The sequence below is a fragment of the Taudactylus pleione genome, unplaced genomic scaffold (assembly GCF_031769625.1).
Source record: "Taudactylus pleione unplaced genomic scaffold, aTauple2 ptg000070l, whole genome shotgun sequence".
In the NCBI taxonomy this organism is placed as follows: domain Eukaryota; kingdom Metazoa; phylum Chordata; class Amphibia; order Anura; family Myobatrachidae; genus Taudactylus; species Taudactylus pleione.
The window spans coordinates 5,260,585-5,276,151 of NW_028284472.1; positions in this window are offsets into that span (position 1 = coordinate 5,260,585).

Genomic DNA, 15,567 nt, shown 5'->3' on the forward strand with positions numbered 1-15,567 from the left:
GCAGTAGAGCCATCCTGTCTGAGCTGAATGTTTTTATTTCAGACATGGGCTCCATTCCAGATCATTTGAGCAAGTTCGGGAATCTGGGGGAGCAGCAGAAGGACCTAGCACTGCCCTGGACATATATGTACAGATTAGTCTCCTTATGCACTGGATAATGTATTATTATTATACATTATTAATAATTGACCCTATAGATGGTCTATATCATTGCACCCCTAACAGTGCATGTTTTCCAGATCTCCTTGTTGGTGCACAAGTGTATTCATTACTGACTCACACATTTTAAAAGATCAACAGGTGGTGCTAATTATTTCATTTGTGACACTGAGGGGGATCTTAAAAACATGCAACTTTAGTTTTATATGTTATTTCTATTGTGGTCATCATGGTGTAGGCAACCGGAACCCTGCGATTGCCTACGTTATACCCCTTTTACACCTAAATTCCGGGTCTGACCCGGAGTTGGAACAAAGTTCCTATCCGGATCAGACCCGGAATTTTGCCGGCGCTGACTCGGGATATTCCCGAGTCAGCGCCGCTCACACCGCAGTCGGGTCTGCATAGACCCGGCTTTTGCGGAGTGAAATTGGCGCTTGGAGATGACGTCATCTCCAAGCGCCACTGAAGCCGGGCCAATCGGCCGGCTAGCAGCGCACTCCAGGTCTTCGTGACCCGGAGTGCGCTGTTCCCATAGCAGGGTTTCACGGGCTACGCCCCTGTTAAACCCTGCTAGTTACCTGGGTTGGATTGCCGGGTCACTCGACCTTCGGGTGCAGAAACTGTAAGAATTTTCACCTTATAACGACTTATTAATGAGTCCTCTCGTATCCCTGCAGCTGTAGATGTTAAATAAGATTAGTGTTGGTAACTCCTAGTTTTAGATGATTAATTATATGCTGCTCCTTTTATCCTGGCCATCTTTCTCCTGTTTGCTTTGTCCTAAACCTGTTTTAATAGTCTCTGTCTATCTGGCTCAGGCAATTAGCTAGCTCACTGTATATCCAGGAGTTCTGAGAGAAATTATACGCTCTTATTACTTGAACGATGTGACCAGTAGCCCAGAAGATACACTGCAGTGTCGCATACAGTTTATTACAGTCCTGTACTGATATCTATTAAATCTCTGAATGCAGGGGTCCCTTTCAGTTGTACCGCCTCAGGCGCACTGCCCTCAACTGTTCGTTGCCGGAGCTTTTATACCCTCACCCCAGTCCTGAGCGCGAGCTGACTTTTTCTCTCGACTGGACTCACTCGCTGGACACACTTCTCCAATGCCCAGGTCTCTCCGTACCGGCAGGGCCTCCCTCTTTTTGTCCATGGGAAAGTACTTGCCTACAGAAGGTGGGGGAAATTTAGAAGAACCCATAAGTTCACTAGTGGGGGAAACAGCTAGACAGCGTGATTATACCAAGGATATCACAACAAACATATTCACACATTTTAATATTACCACAATGAACTACTGTACCATTGAGTAAAGTGTAAATACATGAATTCCCCTAAAATTAAACATACATATAAATATATTTTTCTCTGTACATACACTATATGAAATTACCTATGGCAAAAGAGCTATTTTGGATGAAATTATTATTATTATTATTATTATTATTATTATTATTATTATTAAATAAATAATAAATTAAATGATATTTTCTTTACATTTATCAAATCACATTGTGTTGTTACATGTGTCAAGCCTTGGCGAGAGATAAAGTGGAGAGAGTTAAAGTACCAACCAATCAGCTCCTCCCATTTTTAACATACAGCCTGTAAAGTGACAGGAGCAGATAAGTTGGTACTTTATTTATCTTCACTTTATCTCTCACCACAGCTTGATACATCTCCCCCCAAATCACCGAGACAGCTCAGCAGTACACAGCGGTCAAGACGATACTGTCTGGAAGCGGTAAAGGTTAAAGTACTACTTTGCTGGTTGAGTCTTAGATGTATCAGCCAACTTGCCAGATTTGGAAATTCTAAATAAATAAATAATAATAATAAAAAAAATAAATAGATCAAATCTTATACAGTATATATTAGAGATGAGCGGGTTCGGATCTCTGAGATACGAACCCACCCGCACTTAGGGGATCCGGGTTTTCCCGCCTGACTCGGATCTGAAAACGAGGCAAAACGTCATCATCCCGCTGTCGGATTCTCACGGGTTTTGGATTCTATAAAGGTCCCGCGATCGCCGCCATTTTTCATTTCGGCTGTGGAGATTGAAAAGGGAGGAAGCTGGGAGCTGTGCTGTTCTGCTGTGCATAGGGGCTGGCTACTGTTGTGTCAGGGGCTGGCTGCTTATGTCCATAAGGGGCGGGGTTGGCTGTTGTCCATATACTGGGGCTGGTTGGCTGTTGTCCTGTCCACTCCATACTAGGGGCTGGCTGGCTATTGTCTATAGAGGCTGGCTGTTGTCCATATAGGGGCTGGCTGTTGTCTATAGGGGCTGGCTGTGCTGCTGTGTTGTCCAGGGGGTGCTCTGTCCATCAGGGGTGTTATTAACCCCCAGTGTGAAAAAAATAAAGTATTTTATTTTTATTTCTGTGTGTGTGTGTGTGCGCGCTTGTTTGCCACACTTATCAGCAACGTAGGTGCGCAGGGGTGCTGTGCTACCTGTGTCTTATTATCAAGGGGCTGCTGCCTCGTTCAGGGGTCCTCTTCAACCCCAGTGTGAAAAAAATAAAATAATTTTTTTTGTGTGTGCGTGTTAGCCACACCACCAGTGAAAAAAGTAAAACTATTTTTTTGGTGTGTGTGGTTGGTTGTGTGCGTTAGCCGCAACTTAGCTGCGCTATAATTGCTTGGGACACTGCTGTAAGACTGCAGTGAGTATGGAGGACAGTCACATGACAGGAGAGCAGGATCCACATACCAGTCTTGTAGCTGCCGGCAGCAGTCATGATGACGATGCAAGGCCGTCAACGTCATCTATGAAGGGCGATGTACCAGGGCTTAAGTCAGGCCAAAAAGTCAGGTTAAAAAAGTAAACTTTTACCGTTTTAAAAAAAAAAAAAGCTAAAGCTAAAGCTGCATACACACACAACGATTTTGTTACCAACGATTTTATGAACGATTTTATGAACGATTTTCTGTCAGATTATCTTCCTAAAGACTAGATACTGATGGAGCTAAACCCAGCCCTCTTGGATGACAAACAGGGGTAACTCCCCAGTCACGTGGAATCCTGAGAGATTATGTACGTACTAGTCTCCTTCCATAACAAGGGCTCTGATTGGTGGATGATGTTTAGTCACATAGATTTGGAGCCTTCACTTCCGGATAAAAGCCGGCAGCCCACGAGGGCAATATACGGACTTTGAAGAAGCCGCAGGGTGAAACGCGCGTTGTCAAGGTTACAGGAAGGGACTCTACCGGAAGGTGCACACGGTGTCCCTCACTTCACTAAGCAAGCTCCCTCACGCAAGGCTGATTACTGGCATGACTATTCACTGGTATTGTACACTCTAATTTTCTCTATTATAATCCTGTGCAGATAGTGAGGATTATCCTCACCAAGGGAATCGCTCCCCCATATCTGCTAAAAAAGGATTATAAGTCTGTGTCTCTAAGTAGGACACCCAGCAGTTTCTTTATCCGGCATTCACTGTGATTATTTGCACATGCCTTGATAGCACTGCAGGACCTGTATGGAACAGAGGGCCTGATTCAGAGCCGGACGCTCTGACAAGAGTGCTCGCTCTGAATCAGGGCCGTCCTACCTAAAATTGGAGCGGCCTCCTGGCCGCTCTCATAGCTGTGGGTGACCACCCACAGCTTATGCGAGCAGCCAAAAAGATGGTCGCGATGGTCAAGACCATCGCGACCATCGGGCTTGCGACGAGACCCTTGCGGTAGGGTCTTGTTGGCTGCAAGCCCGGAGTGCTTTTGGCTCTATCAGAGCCAAAAACACTCCCATGGGAACGCCTCCGTCTGGGCAGCCACTCACCATCGACAGCACGCCATAATGACGGCTTGGCCGTCGTTATTCGGGTCTCGCGCATGCGCACGATGGAGCAGCCTCCGTCGTGCGCATGTGCACTTGAGCAACGTCGACCCGCTTGCGAGCGCTCAGCGCTCGCGAGCGGGACTGAATCAGGCCCTGAGACTTTCTTTTTCTATTACCCTTTACTAATTTGCCAGATATCTCTAATTGCTCATGTTAAGAGTGTACTATAGACATATGTGACAACAGTATCAGTCCTGGCTCACATTGATATTTGTGAGGGAGATTTTTCTCTGATATTCTTTTTGATATCAGAGGATAAACTGCTATTTTGAATTTGAATTTTTGCAACAATTATAATTTTTTGTATATGCAATTATTATATTTCTTCCAATGCAGTAGATACTCTTGCTATAAATATTTCACCCCAAATGTTGGAGGACTTATGCAGCTCTCCTAATATGTTTATATTGTACGTCTTTTTGTGTATTGGTGACTATACTATGTTTTAATTGGATTAATAGGGATACCTCAATGCAATATTGCTGTGTATATCAGAAACATATAGATATACAATTGTTCACTAATGTATGTTTGTTTACACACTAATACATGTTGGAGAACTTATGTAGCTCTCCTAATATGTTTGTATTGTGTGTCTTTTTGTGTATTGGTGACTATACTATGTTTTAAATTGGATTGTTAGGTACACCTTTGCATAAATATTGCTACGTATATCAAAAACATACAATAATACAACTGCTCACTAATATACGTTTTTATACACACCATTTTTTATTATATACCCTCCTCCTTATACTTCTTTTGCTGAACTGATCTTTCTGTATTCTCATCAGTTCCATCTCTGGGGAAAAACTCTGCAGGTAAAACTATCTATCATCTGTATTTGGAGAGGGTAACTCTCATTGACCACCTCTGCCGACGGACATGTGGTCAAAAGCAGATTATAACTCCATAAAGTCATACAGATGCTTTTTATAAACCTATCTATTACAATGAATATTCAGTGTGACCTTTGTTCATGAAGTTAAGGAATATTTATTAGACCTTGGAAGGAGAAGGGGTATGCCATTTGAGAGATACACATCTCTTTCTAATTATGTTATGTTATATGTTTGTCTCTACCCTGTATCAATGTTGTTAGTTAGATCAGATCTATAATAAGATCTCAATAAAAGTTACGTTTTAATTTATTAGAGTGCCCCCAGAAAAAAGAGTCTTCTTTTTTCTTTTTCTCCTGTCAGATTATCTGTCAGATTTTTTAAAGTGTAATGAACGATTTTTTTGAACTACAAACGATTTTTGCATATTCCCTTAATGAAAATCGTTGAGTTGACAAGTCTGACTAAACTACAAACTACAAACGTGAACGCGCATGAACGATTTTCGTTCATTGTTTGACTCAGAAAGTGAACGATTTTTTTAAACGATATCGTTTAACGATAATCGTTCAAAAAATCGTTGTGTGTGTATGCAGCTTAAGGGCCTGATTCAGAGCCGCTCGTAAGCGGCCGCTCGTTCGTTCCGAGCGATGTTTGCACAACTGCGCATGCGTACGGACCGTAATAAGCATGCGCGAACCAGTCAGTGCAGCCGAAAATCGTTTGTTCGCTAAATAGCGAATGCCTGCTATTTTGAGTGACAGGAGGAGGCGTATGTGGGTGGTAACAGGGAAAGGTGCTTGAAAACGGGGAGTGGAGATCAGAACGCAGGCGTGCTTAAAGGTCAAAATGGGCGTTTTATGGGTGTGCATAATTAATACAGCAGCGTCATTGACCACGTCACTGGGTTATTTTATAGCCAGAACTGCTCGCAAGATTGTGGTAGGAAAAACCAACCACAAGAATAGCGAGCAGTTCATACGCTGGTCGATGTACTCGATTAATCTAATAAATAGCGGACATGACGTAGGATGCGAGCGGCCAGGGGGCGTAGTTTTCCAAAAAACGACCGCAAGTTTTGTTCGCTCGTTCAGACCTAGAGGCGTGAACAGACCGCAAAGAGCGAACGGTTCATTTGAATAGCCACCCCTATTTTCTGAACGAGCGAGCGCAAATAGCGACCGGCTCTGAATCAGGCCCTAAGTCAGCTTTAGAGAAACAAAAAATTGGCAATATGCCATTCACTACACGAAGTGGCAAGGAAAGGATACGGCCTTGGCCTTTATTATTTATGACTGATGGGTCTAGTGATGATTTAAGCCCCTCTGCTTGTAGGAGAGATACAAAAAAAATTTTAAATTGTTAAGACGAGTAAGACAATGGAACCAACTTTGTGCTCCGAAAAATCACAAATCCCTGAAGAGAGTCCAAGGGCTCTATTTATTAACATTATTTTGACTAAAATAAAGTGAAAAAGGGTGTTTTCACACCCTTTTCACATTATTTTAGTATCACCTACAGTTACTAAAGGACAATTGGAGTAGAATTCGTATAATTATACTCCAAGCCCTAATTATCACTTATTTTTAGTAAGCAGATCGCATTTCCCATGATTGTAATGGGAAAAGTGATCTGGCCAAAGTTACTAAAAATAAAATGTGAAAAAATACCGGGGAAAGCCCTGTGATAATAACACCACCTGGAGGTGGCGTTATCCAGGGTCTACCCCGGTTACCGGACTCCTGCTCCTCTATAACGGGGAGAGCAGAGCTGGGAGCCGGACCCAGTGATCAGCTGTGTGGTCTAAACAGACCACATGCTGATTCACTGTAAAAAAAAGTAAAAAAGAAAACAAACTTGCCTGAGTCCAGGGACCGTAGTTCGGGGCTCTGGTGATGTCCTCCCTCCGGTCAGCTGGTCTCCCATGGTGCACTGGGGCCCGGTCATCACCTGACAGGGTCCCAGTGCAGTATGGGATGTCACCTGACCAGAGCGACAGAGGACATCACCGGAGGCCCGATAACTGCAGGTAAGTGTAATTAAGGGAGGGGGGGTTGCAGGGGGGGTCTGCAATAGTGGGGGTCAGGGCTTAGCGATGGGGCGGGGCTTGGTGATAGGGGGGGTAGCAGCGGGGGCCAGTCGGCGCATGCACGGGGCACTTGTTATGGTATTTTTTGCAAAAATACAGTGAAAATCCTCCGGAGGGGATTCACAGGGACAGAGCTTTATCGCAAGCTCTGTCCCTGCAAGGGATTTATAGTAAATCCCTGTGATATTGCCTGAATTCGCAATGCGAATCAGTCGGTAATATCACACTACAACCTGCATTATAAATGCGGATTGTAGTAAATAGAGCCCCAAGTGTGTCCGCGGTTGCCATGTGTGAGGCTGACCTTTCTAATACTGGACTTGAAGAGGATCCTCCTTCCACCATTTGTGTGCCCTCTGCAAATGTGGGGATGAGCAGCACAAGTCAACATGCTGGCGTAGAAATCGAGGATGCTTCTGTGGAATTGTATCAGGAGGATGAGAAGTATATTTACGTAGTTGGCGATAACAACAAGGATGATGAGGATGTTGCTGATGATGAGGATGTTGCTGCAGAAGATGTTTGTGTAAAAACTGTAAATCAGTCTACAGTTGTTGCCCATGGTGGGAAAAATCCCATTGTTGGCATGCCTGGGCAAATGACCAAAAAATCCACTTTTCATGTGTGGAATTATTTCCACCTAAATCCGGACAAACTTTGCCAAGCCATTTGTAACCATTGCCAAGTAACAGAGAGTAGAGGTAAGGACCTTCACCATCTTGGCACCTACTCCCTGTTACGTCACTTGCAGCGCATTCATCAAATTGGAAAGGGTATTTCAAATTCTAAAACTTTGGGGACAAAAAACGAACAACAATCAGTCCAGTGTCACCTGGCTGCTCCCTTCTATCTGGATCCAAGCGCCTGCAATCTCCACCACCAACACCAGCATCATCATCAATATCCTCATTCGTGACCGGAAGTAGTCCTGCATCCAATTTCAGAAGCATGACTGACTCCTCTCCTATTCATGATTCCTCGGAAGGATCCTTGAGTGCTACACCTGTTGCTGCTGCTGGGGGTGGATCTTCGTCCCAGAAAGGGACCAATAAGACTACTACTAGTAGTAATTTAAAAAAAACAATTGACTATGAAACAGTCCTTTGATAGAGGGAGTAAGTTTAACAGCTGTCACCCAGGTTCACAGCAGATCACTGATGCCATGACGGCTGTGCTAGTATTAGATGGTGAAATAATAAAAAAATGAGGATGATAGTGTGGAGGAAGTGCAAAAGGAGGATGAGGGGGACACTTGTGACCTATCTGACGGTAATGAGGATGTTGATGATGAGGATGTTGTTTGCATAAATCAGCCACCAGTGGCAGCAGTTCTTGCTCATGATAAAAAGAAAGCCAGAAAAGCCACTTCTTGGGTGTGGAATTATTTTAATCTAAATTCTGACAACAGTTGTGAAGGCATCTATTCCATTTGTAAAGCCAAAGTTAGCAGAGGAAGGGACGTTAACCATCTAGGCACCCTGTTACGTCATTTGCAGCGAGTTCATGCAATTTGTTTAACAAAATTATAATAATTTGTAAATTAATAACAAGCAGTCCAATATCAGCTACCAGCAGTTTGAACCAACACATGCAATCTCCACCACCAACACCCTCATCATCAACCTCCTCCTTAATAATTGAAGGTAGTCTTTACAAAAAATGTTTTGTGGGGGTCCAAACAAACCAAGGAGTTCAGCCACGAAAGTGTCAGTCCTAGTGGCTAAAGTGCTTGGTTTGTTAAACTGTGCATGTCCTTTTTAATATCCCACAATAAGGTGCCTACACACATAGCAATGTGCTCACGATCCAACGATGTGTACAATTTCTCCTTGAACTCTCCCCGGGAGCTCCCCGACAGTTGTAGGCACGATTTGGTCTGAAAAAGCTGCCAATTTGACACACGATCTATTGTGCCTCCTAAACTATCCAGTGCATCGTGACTTGAGATTGTCAGATTTGCCCTACAGCACGGCAGAACTGAAGATGCGATGTGTGACCTGAGAGGACACGCATTGCATCGTGATCGTGAGTGGGGACTCACGATTTCGGCAAATTTTACACGATCTGTCGGTCCGATGCTTCGGAATCGGCCAGATCGTGTAAAATATCGCTATGTGTGTAGTAGGGATGTGCAGGCTCGGATAGGTTCGAATTTTCCACCAAGTTCGAATTTTTCCAGCCAAAAATCGGGTCTTAGAAAGAGGCAAAACGTCATATTTCATGGACAAACATCATCTTCCATGGACTTTTGTCCAGGAATGATGATGTTTGTCCATGAAAGATGACGTTTTGCCTCTTTCTGAGACCCGATTTTTGGCAGGAAAAATCTGAAATTGGCGGGAAGATTCGAACTTATCCGAGTCTGCACATCCCTAGTGTGTAGGCACCTTAAGAGTGGGTGGGAGGGACAATTCCATCTTGCACCTCTTTTCTTTACATTTCACAGAATTTGGGGCATTGCCGACTGACATTATTATAGTTTATTAAACTGCCATCCTGTCTGCCACTGCTGTGTGGTAATGTTTCATAGATGTCCTATATTTTTTTAAACTGCTGTGCGTTTGTGTCGCTGCTTTGTCGCTTACTTTAGCCAGCCAGCTCACTGCAGCCTTTGGCCTGTATTGGTGAAAAATTGTGAAATCAATATTGTGAGCTGTGAGGTGGTTAAAAATGCATGGAAATGCCGGAAAATTATTGTTATTAAGGTTAATAATACTGTAGGAAGAAAAACAGGCCCAAATTATGTGGTTTTAGCTGTTTATATAATTTTTTGGAAAAAATACAGATCCAAAACCAAAACCTAAAAACAAAACACCAAGGAAAAAGATCCAAAACCAGATCCAGATCCAAAACCAGGGGAGATACAAATCCAAAACCAAAACACGGGGATAGGTGCAAATCTTTTTTAGACTATTTTTATCTATTACCACCATCATAAGATGGTGCTAACTAAACAAGCATTGTGGAAGTGTAAATACTGCTGTATTAACTGTGAATTTGGGACGCCTTCACTTGCTAAGCCGGCAAATCTTACCGCCATGGGTCCATGGGTGTAATCGATGGCGTTAGCAGGGTCATTGCATGCAGGAAACCTTTGCTGTACTGTATAGGGTTAAATGAAAAAAAAAAAAAACAGCAACACTATTTACATCCAAAACCCCATTTTCATAGGTAATAGGGAGGCAGCAGAAGATGGAGGGAAAAATGAAAAGTGTTAGAGGAAAATTATAGGGATAGAAGACGAAAGAGGGGCAAAGGGATAGATACAGAAACACAAAGGGGGGGCAGAAAGCAACAGATATGAAGAAAAAAGTACAAATTAAAAATGAGAAACAAACAAAATGTGGGGGGAGAGGGACTGAGAGGCACACATTATAAAGGAGGTGTAAGGGCACAAGGGAATGCATGGGGAAGAGAGGAACACACAAAAAAATGTAGACAAAAACAAAGGGAGAGTTAGACGGGGTGATGAATACAGACAGACAAAAGGGATGTAGGATTAGGAATTATGCACCAGGAGTATCGGTGAGGTTTAATGAGACAAGGATCTTTTACGTGCACATGCCCCATTGGAGCCTACACTCTAAGGGTCTGATTCAGAGCCGCTCGTAAGCGGCCGCTCGTTCGCTCTGAGCGATGTTCACACAACTGCGCATGCGTATGGGTCGTAATGCGCATGCGCCAACCAGTCATTGCGGTCGGAAATCGTGCGCTCTTAATACAGCGAGGGGCTGCTAATTTGAGTGACAGAATGAGGCGTTTGTGGGTGGTGACAGGGGAAGGTGCTTGAACACGGGGGAGTGGAGATCCGAATGCAGGCGTGCCAAACGGTCAAAACGGGCGTTTTATGGGTGTGCATAATTAGTAAGGGAGTGTCATCGACCACGTCACTTGGTTGTCTTTTAGCCTGAACTGCTCGCAGTGATTGCGGGAAGTAAATCCTACCACAAGCACTGCGAGCAGTTCAGACGCCTTTCGATGTTCCCGATTAATCTAATAAATAGCGGAGATGACGTAGGATGCAAAGGTGCGTCTTTAGAAAATAGCAAGCGCATTTTTCGGACGCTCGCTCAGACATAGAGGCGTCAACAGACCGCAAAGAGCGAGCGCTCAATTTAAATATCCGGCCCCTTTTTAAGAACGAGCGTCTGCAAATAGCGTCCGGGTCTGAATCAGGCCGTAAATTCACACAAAATAATAAATATACACACACTAGGGTTCATTTTGTCCTGAGCCAATTAACCTACAAGTGTGTTTTACATTTCTGGGATGAAACCAAAGCACCCAGAAAGAACCCACGCAAATGTGAAAAGAACATACAAACTCCACACAGACAGAGCCCAGGGAGAAGCACCTTTTTTTTTTGTAAGAACTGTGAGATTTACTAAAAGTAAAACCGTGTATCAAATGAAATGCCACTTCTAGAACCACCTGGTCATATTTTTTTCTTCTAAAGAATATAATTTCTGCAATATATGAAGCTGTAGCCTGCAAAACCGCACAGAAAACCACCAGGAGAAAAGACATTACAGCTTTATTCATTAAGGAGGCAATAATTATTTATGTATTAGGGGGACAAAATAAATGTATACTTTTATTTATCAGGCAATAATAAATTGTACTTTTATGATGGGGAATATAATTTTATCTAATTTTCTTAAGAGGGCAATATTAATATTAGAGATGTGCGATTCGGTTCTGAAGAAATTTCGTGAATCCGGGTAAATACGAAATTAGAGTTTTGGAAATTAAATGATTTTAGCTATTTTTTCTATTTTTTTTTATTTTTTTTTTTTTAATCCAGAACCAAAACCAAAACCAGAACACGGAGATCAGTGCACATCTCTAATTGATATACAATATTATTAATGGACAATACATTTATAATGGGGGCAATAACACTGTAATATTCATTGATATGCATGAACTATTTATTTCGTTTTTTTTTTTTCTTTTAAGATTTATTGTTAAGGATATCAGAATGACAATGCCTGCTGACTATCATAGAGACAGACTTATTTTTATAAATAAAGACATTGAATTGTGAATCAATGTTTTACTTTTGGATTCATTTTCTGCTTCTAGTGTTATGGATAAAGATCTTTTCCGTTTTCATTAATGCAGAAAATCTGATAACCGTTATGCTGGGTACACACTGGCCGACATATAAGTTGAACGGCCGATATATATCTTGTGTGTGTCGGCCAGTGTGTACCAACGATATGTCTGTGAATTGTCATTCACAGACATATTGCGTCGGCTGTGCTGCACAGCCGACGCACAATATTTCTGCAGATATATTGGGGCATCGTGCTGTGTGTAAGGGCGGTCAGCTGACTATCCGCACACTTGCTGCATGGCCTGGCTGTGATTGACAGATCTACTGGGCGGGCACATGTAAATGCCCACCCAGTGGTGACGTCAGTTATGATGGATCATGCAGACTCTATGCAGAACATATGTTCTTAACAGTCGATCTGCAGATATATCTATCAGGTGTGTACCCACCTTTAGACCAGACACCCATAGGCATTGTGCTAATCCACTATAACGCTATAACGTGTGTGATAAGTATTTTCAGCATCCGATCACCCCCCAGGAGTCAGAAATGCTATAACAACAAGTTAAACTTTGCAGATTTAGGGGCCTATTCATTAACCGTAAAAATTCTCTGGAGATAATTAGCTTTAGAACTCTCATGGAGTTCTAGCTAATTATAGGTGGAATTCATCATTCCACCTCTCCATAAGTATCTATTCCGAAAAGCTGTCATTTTTGCGATGACAGCTTTTCGGGAAATAGATACTTTTCCCTCTCTACACTACCTTATCGCGTCTGGAAACAGTGCTGCGCATGCGCTGTTACATCTGTAAAACCAGCGCATGCGCAGCACTGCCTACAGATGCGGTGAGTTTCGTACCCCCCCCCCACCCCCCCACCCCCCTCCCCCCTCCGCTCACCTTCCCCCCCCCCCGACTTACCTGTCCGCGCAGCAGCCTCCGGCTCCGTCCTGCTGGTCTGTCATGTGGTTTCCCAGCAGACCACATGACAGATTAGAAAAAAAAATAAATATTTTTTTTCTTTTTCTAAACTTTCTTGTGCTCTGCTGGGGAGCACACATGACAGACCAGCCTCCGGAGCCTGAGGACGGAGCAGAGCGCCGGAGGGACTCGTCGGGGGACCTGCACACGCTGATACAGGTAAGTGGATTCTGCTATTCGCCACCTCACAGTGGCGAATAGTAACTGCATCAAATTCCGAAAATTGATAATTTTCGGAATTTGATGAATACCATAATTTCCACATCCCCATACTAATGTATGGGGAGTGTGGAAATTAACGCAGGGGGACTTAGCAAGGAGATATCTGTGATATCTCCTGTGTTAAGTCTGTTCATGAATACCAAAATAACGTTATTTAAGGAAAATGTCCTTAAAAACGTTATTTTAGTGTTGATGAATAGGCCCCTCAGTATTAGTAACAGCTATACCAGATGTACCATATTTCACATTCATATACAGTAATCATTTGTCATTGTTTTTTCCACTTACAGACGCACCCAGTTACATTGTGGCTAATTGCGCCACAAACCTGCACCCTCATCGTGCCATGCGATTCCCCCGCGGCTGCATACAGCGCGCTACGGTGTGCACTGGGATCGCACCATGTATTCCTATGGAGGCGCGGTCACGTACAGAGTGCGCGTATACGCTCGCATAAGCGCTCCTCGCACTAAGCATGGCGTGATTCGCCGCGCCATCGGCAACAATATAGTTGGGCATATCTGCATATGGCCAGATATAGGGGCCAATTTATCATTCTATATTTGCGGCTATATCCCCAAAAACACCCATTTTTCGGGGGGTTAAACCGCAAATATTTAGCATCCCCCGAATGTATGAACGAGAGACCACAGTGGGTTTCTATGGGGGTTGCGATGCTGCCAAAGTTACAGTATAAAACATCTGAAATGCAATTGCCCCCCGCAGCTCTGAGTCTGGGCTACACTTCATATAATTAGCCCTGGGACCCTTCCCCCGCAATGGCGGCCATTAATGTGCAATCAGTGGTCACCCACAGCTATGCGAGCGGCAAGGAGGCCGCACAAAAAAACATAAAACTCCAGATTCAGAGCGAGCGCTCCGCTCTTTCAGAGCTTCCGTCTCTGAATCAGGGCCAATATTTTTACTAGAGATGTGCGCCGACCCTCGTGTTTTGGTTTTGGATCTGGATCTCCCCTGGTTTTGGATCTGAATCTGGTTTTGGATTTTTTTTCCTTGGGGTTTTGTTTTCGTGTTTTAGTTTTGGATCTGAAAACATCTAAAATCACATAAAATGTGCCATAATAACCTCAATAACATTTATTTCCACTCGTTTAGAGTCAATTTTGGTTACCTCACAGCTCACAATATTGATTTTTTTCATCTAGTTAAAGGCCAAAAGGTTGCATCCAGCTTGCTGGCTCAAAACTGATTGATATCATTATTAATAGAGTTGAGGACTGTGCAACGATGATGGTTGGGATACCCTGGAGGATTGAAGGCACGGGCCTTCATAGAGGACAAGGAAGTTGACGGCATTGCATTATCATGATGACTGCTGGCGGCAGCTACAACATGTGGTTCTTGGCCTTGCTCTACTGTCATGTGACAGCCCTCCATAATTTCTGCGGTCTTGAAGCAATGTTATAAGCACCAATAGTATAGCCAAGGTGCAGTTACAAAATTCACACACGTGCAGTCGTGCGCACACAGAAAAAAACATACAAAAGACACTATATTTTTTTTCGGGTCCAGAGCACAGAATTGTGACGACTGGAGTCGGGCAGCACTAGGTCATACATGCCGACTATCTGGCTGCCCCTTCCGGGAGGGAGCAGCCAGATCGGCATTACTGGGGGGCGTGGCCAGCAGATGGGGGCATCATTTTGGCCCCGCCCCCGCTACACACTGCCGATATTACAGGCAGTGTGAAGCGGGGGGCGGTGCCAAAATGACGCGAATCGCATCACCGCCCCCCTTCGCTGCCGGGAGACTTGCGGTGGGACAGGAGGGGTCGGCGGTGGGACAGGAGGGGTCGGCGGCAGCCGGTAGACTTGCCTGCCATTCCGGGAGGTCGGGAGCGACCAAATCGGGAGGGTAGGCAAGTATGCTCTAGGTTGCGTTGCTGTATCTTGTGTGGCTAAGCCTAAAGCGCACACACACAGAAAATAAATAGACAAAACTCACAATATTTATTTTTTTTTTCGGGTCCAGAACTTGGGCCCAGAGCACAGATTGATGACGACTGGAGTTGGGCAGCACTAGGTTGCGTTGCCGACTTGCTAGATCTTGTGCGGCTAATCTTAACACACAGACACACACACACAGACAATTATAAGAAAAAAAACAATTGATTTTTTTTTTCAGCTCCAGAACTTGGGCCCAGAGCACAGATTGATCGCGACTGGAGTCAGGCAGCACTAGGTTGCAACTTGCATTGGTGGCTGGAACTTGTGCGGTACTGCGGTTAAGCCTAACACGCATGCACACACACAGAAAAATATATAGATTTTTTTTTTCAGTCCAGAACTTGGGCCCAGATGGACACCAGCACAGATGTATCTGCAGTTCTGCACCAGCCCA